General features: G+C 46.1%; 1 protein-coding gene across 1 annotated transcript in view; it reads left to right on the top strand.

Annotated features, from left to right (window-relative positions):
- Positions 1-17,719, top strand: part of ZBTB24 (zinc finger and BTB domain containing 24) — a 163,783-nt gene that overhangs the window by 104,267 nt on the left and 41,797 nt on the right. The window lies entirely within an intron of this gene.

The raw sequence follows: 17,719 nt of genomic DNA, 5'->3' as shown, positions 1-17,719 counted from the left end.
AGGAATATTGCAATTCAATGTTTGTTGTAGTCAACAAGAGGAGAAAGATATCCACTTAGCAGCTCATAGGTTTAACATGAATACATTGGGAGATGATAATGAAACCTACTGTTTCAGTGTTAATAAGATACATATTTAATCTAATTTAACTTTGCAGGTCACTGTCCAGTATGATATGACTCTAGATGGAAAAACCAAATACTATATCAACAGACCAGATTCTGAAAAACAGATGCACATAATTGAATAAATATTTAATTTCTTTGTGTGAAAATATGCATGACTCAAGGGTGTTTGACCTTGTCATAAACGTACCACGCCCTGCCCAAACCAGCTTTGAAACCTGATCCCTTTGTTCAAGGCCTCCTTGATGTACTAGTCTCCCCTAGCATGTAGATTTAATTTGCAAGACCGAGGCCTCCAAAATAATGTAGAATACTAGTCTCTTCCAGTCCCTGTGACGTGACCAAGCCCCCAAATGCAGCCAACCCGTGGGCCCCCACCCTGGGCCGAATTTAGCCCCAGAGACCCCAACCTCCGAGGCTCGGCTATTTTGTGGGGTAGGGGTTTGTGTTCCTCTCCCTTGGCCATTTTTGGCCCCAGGAACCCCATTACCTGGGGCCCACCATCCCAGTTATAGGGGGGGGGGCATGCAGCCCCTCCTCGGGCCAATTTCAGCCCGGGGATGCCTGGCCAATGTAGATAGGGTGCAGGATGGCAGATGCCGGGAGGCCCCCGTGGACCCGGCAAGCTCCTCGCATCCAGCAGAAGCCTGCATTGCTCCCCCCACAGGGAACAGCAAAAAATGCAGCTCCTTGTGGGAGGGAGCAATATTCAGATCTTTTTCCCTGCCCCCAGTGATGCGGGCAAGGAAACAGATCTAAGGACCACTCCCAGCAGGCGGGAGCATTTTTTCATGCTTCCGTCCACTGGGAGCAAACTTTGGGGCCGATTAGGATGGCGGACGGACTTTGCCCTCCCGCCATACCTGTGGAAAACGGGACCGTCCGCGATGTGAGCGGCGGTCCCGCCATGCCTATTATGATGCGCCTGCCACACTGGCGGGCGCATCATGCATTTTTAACATTGCGGCGGGCGGTGCTGAAAGCACTGCCTGCCGCAATGTTAAAAATGCAGGCATGCATTTGCATACACAAAGCGGCAGGCACCGCGCGGTGTCTGCCGCTTTGTGTATGCAAATGCAGGGGGTACCACAGGTACCCCCCATGCGCACCCCCCCTCTCGCCTTCACCATCCCCAAAGTAAAGACCGCATTCCTTTCCGTGGCGGCATTGCCGCCATGGAAAGGCATCTGCAAGCGGACATCCTAATCTGGCTGGCTGTGTCTGGAAGACACCGCCAGCCATATGAACCGGCCGGGGCGGAAAAGCGGCAGACGGTGTTTCCGGCCGCCGCAGCCCCCCGCCATTGTAATATGGCAGGGGGAAATAGGTGGCGGACAGGGTCGGATGTCGGGCGGATCGCCACTGCCTGCATGGCGGTGGCGATCCGCCTGACATCCTAATGGGCCCCCATGTGTTTGCTCTCGCTTGGCGGGAGGTTTAAAATTGCTCCCGTCAAGCAAGAGCAAACACGACTTTCCTTGCACGTGGCAGTGTGGGTAGAGAAACTGCTATGTACCAGGAGTGGGCACCCCTCGACGTAGCAGAAGCATTGGAAACCTCACTTTTTAAATATTTTTTACCGCAGATTTGCAGATCGTCTGCAAATTTGTGGTTAAATAAAATACAGAAAAAAAGATTTTGGCACTTGGCAGTGTCCCTCTGGGATCCTACCACCACGCCTATGGGGTCAGGGTATTCCTACCCTGCCCTCATAAGTTTTTTTTCTTGGGACTCGACCAAGTCACAAGATGGCTTCCACCACTTCCTGGTTTAAATGATGGCAGCCAATCAGATCTCATTGTGGTATCTATTGGATCCGCAGACCCTGCGCGTGTCTAGATGTACATAAATCCTTTTTTTCATTAACTCCAAAACTACTGAACAGATTTACAGCAAATTATTAAAAGCACTCTTTCTGGACCAAGATCTAGCTTTCAGCCAAATTTGATGTAATTCCGTTCAGCGGTTCAGGCTGTAGCGTGTCTAAAATCCCTATGGGAGGATGCATGGGGAAAACATGGGCCGCTCCTTTTCTCTGCCCCCGCTTAACAAATCACCCCAAATATTTTCAGACCACAGCTAAAGTTAATGGCAAAACAAAAAAGCATGAAAATGTGAGTAACAACATTGATGTTTTGAACAACAACAAAAAAAAGAAAATTGTCAGTTATAGTTAGCAGAGCTAAATGTAACTTGTGTTCAGCCATGCAATATTTATGCTTATGAATTGCGGGTAATTAACACTGACGTCTGGTAAAGAGTTTGTCTAAACACCAGTTCATGGTAGAGTGCATGTTGCATACATGGTGGCGTGCATAAATGAGTCTGGTTTTTTTCTTTCATATATAACGGGTTGCATTTATGTTTGGACGCATGTTCTTAGAACTGTCGCTCAGTATGGTTTGTTTTTGTATTATAATTTTTTGCTTTTTACTTTTTGAGGCACGGTAAAACTGTGAACGCATGCTCGTCATCAAGGATGGTGTATTTTCATGGCTATGGAGTTAGTGACTTGTCGATAAGGGAACACCACATAGAGGACTTTAGCATGCCTTTAACTTGGAGGCGCATGTGGAAATGGCGACTGTTACCTTTGGTGATTCTCTTGTGGTCATTAACCAGGAGTCCCTGGTTGGTTGAGATCCATATTAAAATATTGTGTTTATTTTGGCACATTGGCACTTTGGGCAGCACCTTTTCAATGTTATATGAGTAAACCTCATACTTAATACAAGGTTCTCACAATCTTGTACAATCATTGTATTTTGTTCTAGTGACCCCTGAGGAATGGTCTTTTTTGGCTGAAATGCATTGGGTCTTATGGAAATGTTGAGTTTCAAATTGATCACATTGGCATACAATGGAGGGATGAGATGTCATTTCATTGTTGATGGAGAAGGATAATACACATTGTGATGATGAATAAAAGAAGATTTCTTAGAAAGGAATATGTTGAAATTAGATTTTATATTTGTTCATTTAAAAACGGAGAACCTGTGGGTCCCAAATTTGTGCATCTTGGGACTGGGGAGTGTGTTCACTACCAGCGACAGTTCAAATGACATAATTGATTACATCACTGATGGCATCATCCAAGCTTCTGTTGTACACATTTCTCTAAAAACGGGTATAGCATTAGAGCGTCGAAAGTAATTGCAAAATAGCTCAAAATAACATGAAGCATAAATACTGCTATTATACATACAACCTCCTAGGTAAAGCAAGCTTGTGTTATGTGCAACATTGACCCTCTACCATACACTTCATGGTTGACTATGAACCATAGTTTAAAGGCTAACCCATCCTGCACGCAGTGTTAAACTTGTATACAGCTGTTCAGGGAAAAACAAGTTCCTCCAGATACTGAAGCCCTGTTACATAACTAATGCCCCACTACGAACAGTCATTACCAGGGTCAATACCCTGACAGTCCCTGAACCTACATTGAGAAATGAAGTGGACATGAGTAGAAAAGTGGGTACTGTTAACGCTGTTTTTCTATAGAGTGTTAACATTGTAACACACTGTTTGTAGACCGTGAAACGCTCATGAAAAATACACCACAGAGTAGTAAAGAGTATCTACTAAGAACAGTGTTTACTCTATGCAACACTTGTCAAAAATGACACTATTCGCTTAAAATACCCAAGGTTTGAAGGTGCTAAAGATCATACTACCTGCAGCCTTCATACTTTGGTGAAAACTTTACCGATAGTTTAGCTTCTGAGGCAAAACATGCACATGTCGATAGGTTAGTATGTTATGTAGAAATTGTCATACCAAGATGATTCTGTCAAATAACTCAAGGCTGTTTACAATACTTAGTAACTAATACATAGAATCTTTGTCCAGTTGGAAACTTTTTTTGTAAAGCCAAAAACGTGTGTGAACTTACTGGACACAAGTGGTCAACTGTCACCTGCATACAGAGTTAATCTTCAAAACATAGTTATAACGTTTTCATTTCCTCTGCACACCTATGATGCATTAGCAGCATATGCATCTTGTAAACACACCATTGAACTGGACACAAGATTCACTAAATTAGGTAGAAAAGTAATATGGTGGTTACCCACCACTTTGTAAACTATAAAATAAACTTGCACACTCATTGGATGATGTCCTTTGAGATGTCATCAGTGATGTCATAAATAATGTCTTAGAAGATTTCATGGGTAATGTAATATGTGAGGTCATAAGCAGTGCATGTGCAAAACTATAACTGGTTAATGTTACCACACACAGCCGAAGAGTTGGCCACAGGGCATGGCCTGTGGCCAGGCATTGCACCAAACCCCCACAGGGCCTTATGTTTTTTAAAGCGGAGGGGGGTCCCCAGAGCCTTTTAAAGGTTCTGGAAGGGTGGGCGCATCCCCTCTCCTTTATTAAAGAAATCGGCCTCTGGATGGGATCCCTGGGGCCTCTGGAGGCTTGGGGAGGAGAAGGTGTGCTGCCACATCCCCTTTTTTCATGATTCCAGCCACAGGGGTGCGCTCCCCTAATTTACAATGCCTCGAGGAGGATCCCCCACCCTTATTGAGTGCAGCCCCAGAGGTAGGCTAATCAGGCCTATAATTAAACAATGCTTCCACGGCCACCATTCTTTTATCTGATCCCATGGGAGTCCTGCAGGATAGCAGCAAAATTTGCCTTTTTTTCGGTCCCAAAGGGGATCCCCTTCCCCCATGTGGGGTGGGGTGGGTGGGTACAAGTTCAGGACAGGGGACTAAATCCCCAAGTCCTGTAATGGCTTCCAGCAACATTTTTCATGTTGCTGGCAGCCAGTCAGAGCGCATGCTCCAGCGGGAATCTAACTCCCTCTGGAGCTAGATGGCCCAAGGGAACCAAAGTTCTCTGGGCCAATCAGAATGCTTGAAATTGGCGCTTCCATGAGAGTCTCAAGCCTATCGCTGACCCAACTGTCCAGATATGCAATTATTTTTTAGGTCTCGGCTAGAAGCGAGCGAAGCTCGCTCTCGCCAGAGACCTTATTGTTAGGGACTCAGCTTCCCAGGAGGACAGTCCTGGACGCGCGCAAGGCAATTTGCGCCGGCCGCGCGCGCGCGAACGCGCTGTCCTCCTCGGAAGCTGAGACGCTAGCTATACCTCTCTAGGTTCATGCTTCGCTGGATTGATTGAAAAGGCAGCCTTTGTCCTAATACACTGCACACCCTCGCTTGTTGCGTGGGTGTCTAGATTCGGGATGTATTTCTTTTTTTCTTGTCTGTCTGGCTCGAGCTCAGCATCATGGTGAAGATTTCACGATCATGTCTAATATATTACATGTGCATGGCGAACGTCTGGTTAACGTTTACATTTACTTTTTTTGCCGTGACCTACGTGATTTAGTTAAGCAGAAAAAAAGACGTGTCATGATTGTAACTGGAAAAAAAATATTCCTTTGGCGGGTGAACGTTTTGTGGGCTGTGATGGAAAAGTGATCAGATAAACTCGGGGAAACCCAGCAATGCGCGAGAAGTACGATGACAGCTGCGCCGTTTGCACGTAGCTGAGATGAGTGGAATTGTTTAGCCTGTGTGTCACATCCGTTTTATATAGTGATTAGGCTAATCTCATTTATAGGTTTTTCATGTCAGTAATGTTGTACTTGTATTGTACTTCATATCAGCAGGCCATTTCCTTATCGATTAGTTCAACCTTAAAGCACTTGTGGTTTTCCCATCGTTAATTTAAGGCGTGTGATGTAAATGAATGCCAAATTCTAAATGACAGGACATTTTCCCCATTAGTCATCATGTGCAGCTCAATGTAGGCTTCGGTCTTAACTTCTTACATTTGTATACCCATCAGTTGTCTAAATTACTGATTTATGGCCAATTCCAATTAACCCTGCAAACTAGATCGGCCTGGGAGTACATCGAGTTAGTCTGTTGACAACATATTTATTAGTAGTGAGTAGTGAGTGCAGAGTAGTGAGTGCAGAGTGCAGAGTAGTGAGTGCAGAGTGCAGAGTAGTGAGTGCAGAGTAGTGAGTAGTGAGTGCTGAGTAGTGAGTGCAGAGTAGTGAGTAGTGAGTGCAGAGTAGTGAGTGCAGAGTAGTGAGTGCAGAGTGCAGAGTAGTGAGTGCAGAGTGCAGAGTAGTGAGTGCTGAGTAGTGAGTAGTGAGTGCAGAGTAGTGAGTAGTGAGTGCAGAGTAGTGAGTAGTGAGTGCAGAGTAGTGAGTGCAGAGTAGTGAGTGCAGAGTAGTGAGTGCAGAGTAGTGAGTGCAGAGTAGTGAGTGCAGAGTGCAGAGTAGTGAGTAGTGAGTGCAGAGTAGTGAGTAGTGAGTGCAGAGTAGTGAGTGCAGAGTAGTGAGTGCAGAGTAGTGAGTGCAGAGTAGTGAGTGCAGAGTGCAGAGTAGTGAGTGCAGAGTGCAGAGTAGTGAGTGCAGAGTAGTGAGTAGTGAGTGCAGAGTAGTGAGTAGTGAGTGCAGAGTAGTGAGTAGTGAGTGCAGAGTAGTGAGTAGTGAGTGCAGAGTGCAGAGTAGTGAGTGCAGAGTAGTGAGTGCAGAGTGCAGAGTAGTGAGTGCAGAGTGCAGAGTAGTGAGTGCAGAGTAGTGAGTAGTGAGTGCAGAGTAGTGAGTGCAGAGTAGTGAGTGCAGAGTAGTGAGTGCAGAGTAGTGAGTGCAGAGTAGTGAGTAGTGAGTGTAGAGTAGTGAGTGTAGAGTAGTGAGTGTAGAGTAGTGAGTGTAGAGTAGTGAGTGTAGAGTAGTGAGTGCAGAGTAGTGAGTGCAGAGTAGTGAGTGCAGAGTAGTGAGTGCAGAGTAGTGAGTGCAGAGTAGTGAGTGTAGAGTAGTGAGTGTAGAGTAGTGAGTGCAGAGTAGTGAGTGCAGAGTGCAGAGTAGTGAGTGCAGAGTGCAGAGTAGTGAGTGCATAGTGCAGAGTAGTGAGTGCAGAGTGAGTGTGCAGAATGCAGAATAGTGAGTGCAGAGTAGTGAGTGCAGAGCAGTGAGTGCAGAATGCAGAGTAGTGAGTGCAGGGTAGTGAGTGTGCAGAATGCAGAGTAGTGAGTGCAGAGTAGTGAGTGCAGAGTAGTGAGTGCAGAGTAGTGAGTGCAGAGTGCTGAGTAGTGAGTGCAGAGTAGTGAGTAGTGAGTGCAGAGTAGTGAGTAGTGAGTGCAGAGTAGTGAGTAGTGAGTGCAGAGTAGTGAGTGCAGAGTAGTGAGTGCAGAGTAGTGAGTGCAGAGTAGTGAGTGCAGAGTAGTGAGTGCAGAGTGCAGAGTAGTGAGTGCAGAGTGCAGAGTAGTGAGTGCAGAGTGCAGAGTAGTGAGTGCAGAGTAGTGAGTGCAGAGTAGTGAGTGCAGAGTAGTGAGTGCAGAGTAGTGAGTGCAGAGTGCAGAGTAGTGAGTGCAGAGTGCAGAGTAGTGAGTGCAGAGTAGTGAGTGCAGAGTAGTGAGTGCAGAGTAGTGAGTGCAGAGTAGTGAGTGCAGAGTAGTGAGTGCAGAGTAGTGAGTGCAGAGTAGTGAGTGCAGAGTGTGCAAAGTGCAGAATAGTGAGTGCAGAGTGCAGAGTAGTGAGTGCAGAGTGCAGAGTAGTGAGTGCAGAGTGCAGAGTAGTGAGTGCAGAGTGCAGAGTAGTGAGTGCAGAGTGCAGAGTAGTGAGTGCAGAGTGCAGAGTAGTGAGTGCAGAGTGCAGAGTAGTGAGTGCAGAGTGCAGAGTAGTGAGTGCAGAGTGCAGAGTAGTGAGTGCAGAGTAGTGAGTGTGCAGAATGCAGAATAGTGAGTGCAGAGTAGTGAGTGCAGAGTAGTGAGTGCAGAGTAGTGAGTGCAGAGTAGTGAGTGCAGAGTAGTGAGTGCAGAGTAGTGAGTGCAGAGTAGTGAGTGCAGAGTAGTGAGTGTGCAGAGCAGTGAGTGTGCAGAGCAGTGAGTGTGCAGAGCAGTGAGTGTGCAGAGCAGTGAGTGTGCAGAGCAGTGAGTGTGCAGAGCAGTGAGTGTGCAGAGCAGTGAGTGTGCAGAGCAGTGAGTGTGCAGAGCAGTGAGTGCAGGTGCAGAGTGCAGAGTGCTGTGTATTGGCAATGTAAATGACAATTCCATTTATTTATGATTTAAAGAAAAAAAAAGAAATGTCATGAGCAATGCCAATTGCTCTACCTTTAATGATGCCGAGACCATTGCATTGCAAATGCTTGTTATCCTTAATTTCTCAAAAACAACTGAACAGATTTACAGCAAATCACAGAAAGCACAATCTGCAGACCAAGATCTAGTTTCCTGCCAAATTTGATGTAATTCCGTTCAGCTGTTTTTGCTGTAGCTGTTCTTAAAGTAGTCTATGGAAAAAGCATGGGGATTTTGCATTTTGGGACCCCCTGTTATCTCTCGGTCCCCGTTTGGCAGATCAACCCAAAAGTTTCTGAGCACAAACTATTCGAAAAGTATCACAGTTTTGGAACGTTTCGTGGAGAATCGTCAGACTGGGCCAAAGTTATTAGCAGCTCAAAAAACATTTTTTTTCATGGAAAAGCAATCCTAACTAGAACTACCTAGTGGTGACTGCCACTAGGTAGTTCTAGTTATGCTCATTAGGTAGTCCTAGTTCTGCTAATTAAATCACTATCTACAATTTACCTGCTGGGAGTACGCTTGCTTTCTTTCCTTGGATATTGGGAAAACTCAGTTGCTGATGTTACCGTGGTCCACACCTGGGCAGGTGGTACCCTTATGGCCCGGGAGCTTTGTAGATATATATACAAGAGAAAATAGAAAGGAATCTCTGAATGACCACTGAAGTGATGAACCTGATATATATATATTGGGGGGAATAGGGTATGTTCAATGTTCAATTATATATTGAATTCTTAATCTCTCCTGAACTCAAAATATCCAAAAATCTTTAAGACTTCCAGAATTTCTAAAATTTTCTAGAAGATTTCTACTTTAACTTTATTCTTTTGATGAAAAGTGGGAACTTTACCAGAATTTGCAAAAGCAAGAAATATGCAATTGTAGAAGGGATTCAGTGAAAACATGTGAAAACTGAAAGATTACTATATTTGTGGTTATAACTAAAAAGAAAAGTAGCAGTCTAATAATTTTTAATGGTGGTGGAGAGAGGGAAGTTGTCTCTTTAAAAGCACTCTCTACATGTGTGAAACTCTATGACCCTGTTGAAGGCTACGGCTGAAACACGTTGGTCATGTGTGTGTCTGGACCTAATGGTGATATTTATTTAATATACTAAAGGATTCAATCAATCCCTGACTGTGCTGCTTTGTCCTTACCTCAATGTTAAGAGACTCTATTTAAAACTGAGGTTGAAACAGAGACAAATTCTTGCTATATATATCTATAGATATGTGTATGTATGTGTGTGTGTGTGTGTGTGTGTGTGTGTGTGTGTGTGTGTGTGTGTATATATATATATATATATCTCCATCTCCATCCAAAGATTACAGGAATGTTGTAGTCAGGCTCAGATTTTACTTGTACAAAACCATTGAAATTCAGCAATTATAGTTACCTGAGCTAACTATAACTTACGCCCCTGCAATGCACTGCTTATCAGACCCTCCAAGATTTCGCGGTTTGCCACAAAATCGGCACTTTTGTAAAAATTCCGCGATTTTAAAAAAAGTGCTCGGTGAATACCACTCACTCTGAACTGCTCTCAGATTCTCGACTGACCATCCATTCGGGTAAGAGAGGAGCTTGGGGAGATGAATTGTGTGGGTGCATGTCTGATCACGCTGCGCGTTTCAATGTCTTGATGCAATTGTTCTTGATACTTATACACATACTTATACAGGTGTGCCTATGACTTAAGAATTTAAGAAGTGTGCATTAGAATGTTTCCAATGGACCAGTGCAAACTATTTTTTTAGTTAATTTTTGTAATCTAGAGCTTTGTCTGTAAACTAAAACAAAATCCGTATCGCTAGGGAAACTAGTCAACACTATTTGTTCATGAAAAGACATTTCGTACAGACAGAAGTAAAAAGACAAATGGCAAACACGCTTTTAGGTTAATCCTTAGAGGCTCTCTTTACTTTTCAATTTGTTTTCTTGCATTTTTATTTATTATATTGATTTGAAAAAAGATGCACTCAGATTGCGTCCTCAGTAATTTATTTTAAAAATATTGTGATTTTTTTAAATCGAATATTTCACCTCATTAATAGACCCTGGGGTGCTCAGTCCCAAGTCCCACCCTCTCTTCTAGGGGGAGCGTCTTGTTACATCTCCTCCTCTATCAATCTAAGGGCTTGTCATCTCCTCTGACATGCTCCACTACTGCAGCCCTTTGCCAAACACCCAAGTTCCGGTCCCCATAATTTCAGAAATTGTCTTTCCTTGTTCTCCATCTCATCAGCTAACTTCTCCATACTCAGGATAGCTCTGTGGTTTGGCCCCATGTGGCGGGATCCTAGTAACATCACCATCGGACTTCCGGAAACTTCTGACTCTGCAAACTCCTGAATGTGCTCTGGCATCTAGTTTCTGGCTCTCTTCTGGTCTTCATTTGCTCCAGACAAGGCCTGTGATAGGTCACAAGGCCGTGGGTGGAGTGGAGAGAGCAAGCCTGTGGCGCAGGGAGGGACAGGGAAAGGGGGAGACAGAGAGCTTGTGGTGAGTGGAGGGACAGAGAGAGGCAGACATGAAGCCTGCGGTGAGTAGAAGGGTGGCGCTATGAACGTAGGGACAGACAGAGAGTAGAGGCAGAAAGCCTGTGATAACCATCGGGGCTAGGCGTGAGAAGGAGGGTCTGTTATGAATGCAGGGACAGAGACAGAGGAGAGACAGAAATGACAGATCGGCTGTGAGAGGGAAGGAGGGTGGGTTATGGAGAGAGAGCGAGAGAAAAAAAAAGGAGGGCATGTTATGATTTCAGAGAGAGAGGAAGGAGACAGCCTGTGATGTATAGAGAGGCTGTCAACAGGGACACTGGAATTATACGATGGAAGAGGCCCACATTATGTGCCAGGGTTGAGTAAATTAAGTGACAGGAAAAGACAAATTATGTGGCATATGTGCTGTCTTGCCATAAAGAACGACAGACACTTATATATCTTTTACAGGAGCCTTTATTATCTGCTTCTTTTCTCGTCCCTGTCCCTACTCTAACTGCCCCCAGGATCGTCCCTCTAGCTTCTCCCGTTCCTGTTTCTCTGTCTAGCTCCACCCCAACCACTAGACTGCCTCACAACATTACATCTCCCCCTTGTTAACAAAATGAACTTAGCGTCCAACATATTTATAGTTTCTCAGTCGGTCACACAGGTCTGCAGGCCGCCCATTTAAGCTATGGATACGTCTGTCTATTTCCGTGCTGTGGCTTTCTCCTGCCTTGACAAGAGTCTCCTTGACTACAGAAGTGCATCTTTGAAATTGCGAAATGTCTCGTGTGATCTTCTTGTTCCCAGATGCTTGGCGATTTCCGATAGGCTTCTTTGTTATCCACTCATCTTCAGTTTCCGATGCGATCATGATGGCCCCTTGTGAGGTGACCGCGGAGGGCTCAATGTGATGGCGGCAGTCTATCTTCCTTTGTGGATCTTGGTCGATAGACACTCGATCTCCTTCATGAAGGGATGTTGTTCTGTTTCTCTTCCGAGCACCCGTACATAGCTTTACTTCTTTGTGTCTGGTCCGGCCGAGGGCAATACTGCCCTCCTGTTCAGAGTCACGTATGTCAGACAGTAAGGCACTATCTGAAAAGATCATCTTAGTTTGGTTCGGGGACTCATCCGCTGCCTCTGGTTGTCTCACCCACTCCCACTCGCGTTCGGGACTGGTGAACCCTTTGACTATCTGAGCATTTGCATGTTTCTCTCTCATCCGATGATGATCTGATCTCTTGACACGTCTTGCTTTCCTTGCAGAGCAACTGGATGGTCCTTTGCCATCCGATGGGTAATGTCCACTATATCTGTTTTCCTTCTGTAGACCCTTTGAGTCAGCCTCACTGACCCCATCAGAGGTGACGGTATATTATTTGTGTCTTGATATACCTGCGACTGACATGACAGACTGTCTGGTGGAGTGATTAAGTATTCAGAGACATTGGTGTGAGATGTGTTGCTCTTGATGGGAAGAATGTCCTTTGGTTTTCTGGTGTGGTCGAGTGGTTGGCGCCATGGCCGTTGTCGGGACCATGGCGCGGTCGACTCGAGGGATTGAACAGACGTGCTTTCTGAATCGGAGGAGTCTTTTATTGATTTCCTTTGAGAGCGTCCCTTTGAATGTGTCTTGAATAGTAACTTCCTGAAGCAAGTAGGCCATGACGGACTGCTCCTAGAGTTGGAGTTTTCCTTGGGATATTTCTCCGGGTACCTTTTCCGAAGTGCCTTCGGTGTCATCTCACTAGAGAGGTTGTTTGATAACCACATGTTTATTTCTTGTGTTGGGTCCCAAAGTACTTTGTCCCTGCCTCTTTCATGTGATGATAATGGCCTCCTCTCAGTTTCCTCGTTGTCTCGGGTATCATGAGTGCGTTTGTCTTCGCCTCTCCGGTGTCTGAATGAACCACTCCACCTTATGTGGTTTGCTTCTTCTTCTTGTTTGTTTGGTGCACTGACATCCGTGCCATGAGGTTGATGTGTCCCACTGCTTGATGCTTCCTCAGATTCATCTACAGAATTTGGCGAATAGTGCGGTGCTCAGGGGTTTTCGTGTGCCGATTTCCAGTGTTGACATGATTGGTCCGGTCTTCTATAGTTTGTCTTTCTTGCCCGCTTGTTGGGCAGGCTGCCATCTGGTCCATGGGTGCGATCTGTCCCACTTGACGCTTCCTCCACTTCAGAATAGTTTGTTCCATACTTTGAATGACTCCTTGAGGTTGAATAACTCTTTGAGGTTGTGTCAGTGAGACTGACACAATCCTGAATTGTCCCACTCGTTTCGATTGTTGACTCGGAGTATTCCATGTCACTTTGTCTCTCCTGCTGTCTTGTCTCTGTTCTGCCTTCACCTTGCCTCTTTCTACTTTTGGTTGCTTCTGGGGCTTTATTCCCAGACATGAGGGATGTCTCTTTCCTGGTATCTTTGTGTCTTGCATTCGGGTGCAATTCTTTTGATATGTCTCTTGCTTTGACCCGCACTCCAACTTCGGCCTTCCTGATGATTTCCTTTAGCGACCAATGCCCTCGAAGGATCTTGCACTTCGTATTAGAACTTGAACAACCTTCGATTATCCGGAGCCGAACCGCTTCCTCATTTGTAAATGTGTTGAACTGGCAGCATTGTACCAGACTTTGCAACCGGGTGATGAATTTTGGCAATGATTCTCCTGGTTCCTGCCGTGCTGTGTTGAAAGCGATGCGATCATGATCCATATCTGCCTGTGCGTTGAAATGGGCACATAGCTTCTCTTGGAGTCTTTCATAGGTCTCTGTGTCCTTTTCAGAAAATGTTCTGATTAAGCGTCGGCCCTCATGACCCACCAGCTGGAGGAGTAGTATCAGACATTTTCTATCTCTTCGCTCACCGGTTGCTTCAAGAAAATCATCCAGTGATTCCAGCCACCGGTTCCATTTGGAACCCACACTCCGAGTGTAAGTCTGTGTCTCTGGGGGTGGCAGTTCAATGCAAGGATTGGACCGTTGTGTTGCTTTTCCAACCGCCATGAAGGAGGAAAGATTCTGATCTGTTACGGTCACAGGACTGTTCACTTTGTTTCCCGTCTTCTTTGCTGACTCTCTTCAGCTGAGATCCTTGGTCTGGTCGTTTGCTTTGAGGTTGGTAGGCTTCGCAACTATCTCTGTATGCGCCAGTGGGTGAAATTTGGATTTCTTGAGTTCAGAATGGCCACCACTCGGCTACATTATGTGTGACTCGTGGATCGCTTCCTTTAGAGTCTAGTCTCATGCTAGCTGCAGGTGGTTGGTGGCTCTTCCGCGATGATGCCTGGCACATTTGACATCTGGTTCGTTCGTGCGTCTCTTTCTGGACTAGTGCAGGTCATCCACACGCTTCGTTGATGAGAGAAGGCTTCCTTTACATTCATCTACTCATGCTTCGGAGTCATTTATTTTCTTAGCTTCTGTTACTTTTTTTAATTGTCTGTCTTCACAGGGTGCTGACCGTTTATTTTGGCACTTGCTTTTGCTCATGCTCGTTACATTCGGGATCTGCATTTGCTTGGTGCATTCCGGATTTGCACTGGCTTGAGCTCTCGGACTTCGGAACTTGTGTTCATACGTGTTCAGTGCAATTTTCGCTTGTTTCTGGCACTGACTGGTGCTTGGTTTGCTGTGAATCCTGCATTTGCCAGTGCTCGTTGCTGACAGTCACTTTTGTTCATTTCCCTTCTTGTCGGTTGTATTAGTGCTTGTTTCCGTTGTCTTTATTTGTCCCTTGCATTCGCTTATGCTCGTTTCGTTATTCCTCTTGCATTCGCTTATGCTTGTTTGCTCGCTTCATCTCTTATTTTAGCTTGTGCTTGTTTGTTTGATTCATCTCTTGCCTTGGCTCGTGCTTGTTTGTCGTTACTGTTGCTTTTGCCCGTGCTTATTTTCTTATTCTATCTCTTGCATTTGCATGTGCTTGTTTTTTCATTATACTTCTTGCATTTACTCATGCTTATTTATGTCCACTTGTTGCTTTCATCTATCTATTGCATGTGTCTGCTTGTTTCTTCATTATACCCCTTGCATTTGCTCGTGCTTATGTATGTCCACTTGTTGCTTTCATCTATCTCTTGCATGTGTCTGTGCTTGTTTCTTTATACCTTTTGCATTTGCTCGTGCTTGTTTATTATAGTAGTTTTACATTTGCTGGTGCTTGTTTCTTTTGTTCATTTGCATTGATCAATGCTTGCTGTACTTCCCTTTTTGTTTTTACCAATGCTTGTTTTTGCAGTTGCCTGTGCTTGTTGATTCTTGACACTGACTGCCTGACCTCAAAATGGCCGCCCACAGACTTCACATAGGGGATGTCTCTCTGGCCGCCTGACTCTAAGATGGCCGCCGGTCTGGATATCTCGTCCTCCTCGAGATTTGGATTCATTCACTCTTCAGGCTCACATGGATTTACTCGGCACTCACCGGCAGCCGGTTTTCATGCAGCATTGCCTCATCGATGCCTCAGACGCTCCTTGGACACAGGAGCAACCAGGTAGGATCGGGGTAGGCTCTCGACCTCGTTTCTTTCTTCGCGTGCTGTTTTGCACGCATCCGGGGTGAGCTCCCGACTTTGGCGCGTACCGGCGCTTTTCTTCAGGCACTTCTACGATGCCTCAGACGCTCCTTGTACACCGGAGCAACCAGGTAGGATCGGGGCAGGCTCCCGATCTCTTTTTTCAATCGCGTACTGCAAATGCACACATCCGGGGCGAGCACCCGATCTTGGCGCGTAACAGCGCGTCTCCTCAGCCACTTCCAGCGCTCGACCGCGCTGATTCAGCAGGGCTCCACGCAACCTCTCGCGGAGCAGGGGCAAATACCGCTGGCCTTTCACCTTTGGCGGCGGCTTCAACAGGGGCACACGTGTCGCGACGGCGACTGCTTCTCGTGCGCTGCTCGGGACAGGACGCTTCCTTTCAGGGGTTCAGGGGTGGCAGACTGCTCCATCCCACCCTCGTGGCCAGCTGTGCTGTCTTGCCATAAAGAACAACAGACACTTGCATATCTTTTACAGGAGCCTTTATTATCTGCTTCTGTTCTCGTCCCTGTCCCTACTCTAACTGCCCCCAGGCTCGTCCCTATAGCTCCTCTCGTTCCTGTTTCTCTGTCTAGCTCTACCCCAAGCACTAGACTGCCTCATGACATTACAGCATAGTGAGGCACGTTTTGTGATCTTGTTACCTCAGTATTTAGTCAGTGTCACACATATTAACTCTATCTTGTCAAAGGTTTCACCCACATTTTAACACTATCTTGTCAAAGGTTTCTCCTCGTCAGCACCAATTAGAAATCCAGATACAGCAATAGGCAACAGAGGGCCGACCAGTCAGACGCAGAGGGGCATCATGAGAACAGAGTTAAAGGGTCCAACAAAGGCCCTGGCCTGGGCTGCCTGACCGTGGCTTTCCGAGCTGGCTGTAACATGGCACATTGTGTGATCTTAGGCAAATATTAAATTTCACTAAGGTAGCTTCTGGAATGACATTTCCTATGGGTTGCTACCAGGCCATATTTGTTTGGCTTCTCAGAACCTATACTAAAGCAAATGGAGGATTGCATTTCCAAGGAATAACAGCCTTCACCTGTGGGCTGCTTCCTCTGTTCCATATCCCAGGTTGCATTTTTCAAAGCGGACTACTCTGCTAAAACAGTTTCCATTGATTTAAGGCTGAGAATGAATGATTATGAGTAAAATAAAGTGCCGCAAAAATGCAGCTAAATTTTCATATTTGTGCTGCTAAATTTCCATATTTGTGACGCTAAATTTCCATATTTGTGACGCTAAATTTGCTAATCCATGCCGCTATATCCTGGGGGGTCTGGCTTATGACCTCACATATTACATCACTCATGACATAGTCAGGGACATCACTAATGACATCTCAAAGACATCGCTGATGACTCGGCAAATGCGCCTTTTAGTAAACTGTCCACTAACATGGGAAAAGGAGGGAAGACCTTTACATGCTACCAAGGAAAGCTGGGCGGGGCCAAACGTAAAAAGTTTGCAGTGATATGGAGCAAATCCATACTCAGGATAATTACAAGGGAGAAAGAACCATGAACTCTGCTCTCACTAGGAGATAACGAGAATGAAAGGACTTGCCACAGTAATCCAGATCAGATTGTGTTCCAATAGAGCAATGATGCATTTACCTCTAGTAAGGATTTCAGATTGTTTTTCAATATGGAATGAGAGGAAACCCACTTGCGTTGCCTTCACCAATGCAATTAGTAAAGTTGAAGGGGGCCACGTTGCCCATATCCCCAGGCCGATTTCGGTCCCGGAACCCAGCCAAAATTCACCAGTAGAGGGGGGCCGGCAGCCTTCTCCACAGGCCAATTTCCGCCCCAGGGACCACCACCTTCCTAGGGCGTGGACAAATTCAATGGGGGAGTAGGGCCGCGTAGTCCCCCCTCCCTGGGTCTATTTTGGCTCCGGGGACCCCATCCCCCTGGGACGAGCCACGTCTACTTGTGGAGAAGTGTGGCTTAATGGTTAGAAGAGGCAGACCATGAAGCAGAGGTCAGACCCGAGACCAGGATTCAATTCCCGACGCGGCAGGGTCTTGAGGCCAAAATGTCCTTGGACTCGATAATTCTCGCTTCGGTGCCTGCTCGAATCATGGGTTCACACTCTGCAACTCCGGGCAATAGCTTGCTTAATCTCCACTATAGCCCCCCGCGGCGGGATGCCTGGCTTTCACCCTGGGGGTGCCCAGTACGGGTTATCTCACAGGGAAAAACCAGGACGGGTTCCCAAAGCATGCGCTTAGAGACCGTTGGTGATAATGCGCTATATAAATAGAAATTACAATTCCAATTACTTGAGTATCCTGGAGCCCACCCAGGACACCGAGTGTGGGAGCAAGGTGAGGCAGTCTGACCTGTGTTGCCGCCCGAGCCGAACGCTGCCCACAGTGCACCCCCCACTCTTCTTTTAACACGTAAAGCCTGTTTTTTAACTCATTTTAATCACCTCAGACTCCCCTTACTTGCTCAGTTGCACAGCCCATCGATTCTCTCTTTACCGGACTT

Source organism: Lissotriton vulgaris, chromosome 6, assembly GCF_964263255.1.
Source record: "Lissotriton vulgaris chromosome 6, aLisVul1.2, whole genome shotgun sequence".
Classification (NCBI taxonomy): Eukaryota; Metazoa; Chordata; class Amphibia; order Caudata; family Salamandridae; genus Lissotriton; species Lissotriton vulgaris.
The sequence above is the reverse complement of the archived record's forward strand: the minus strand, read 5'-3'. Positions and strand labels throughout refer to the sequence as shown.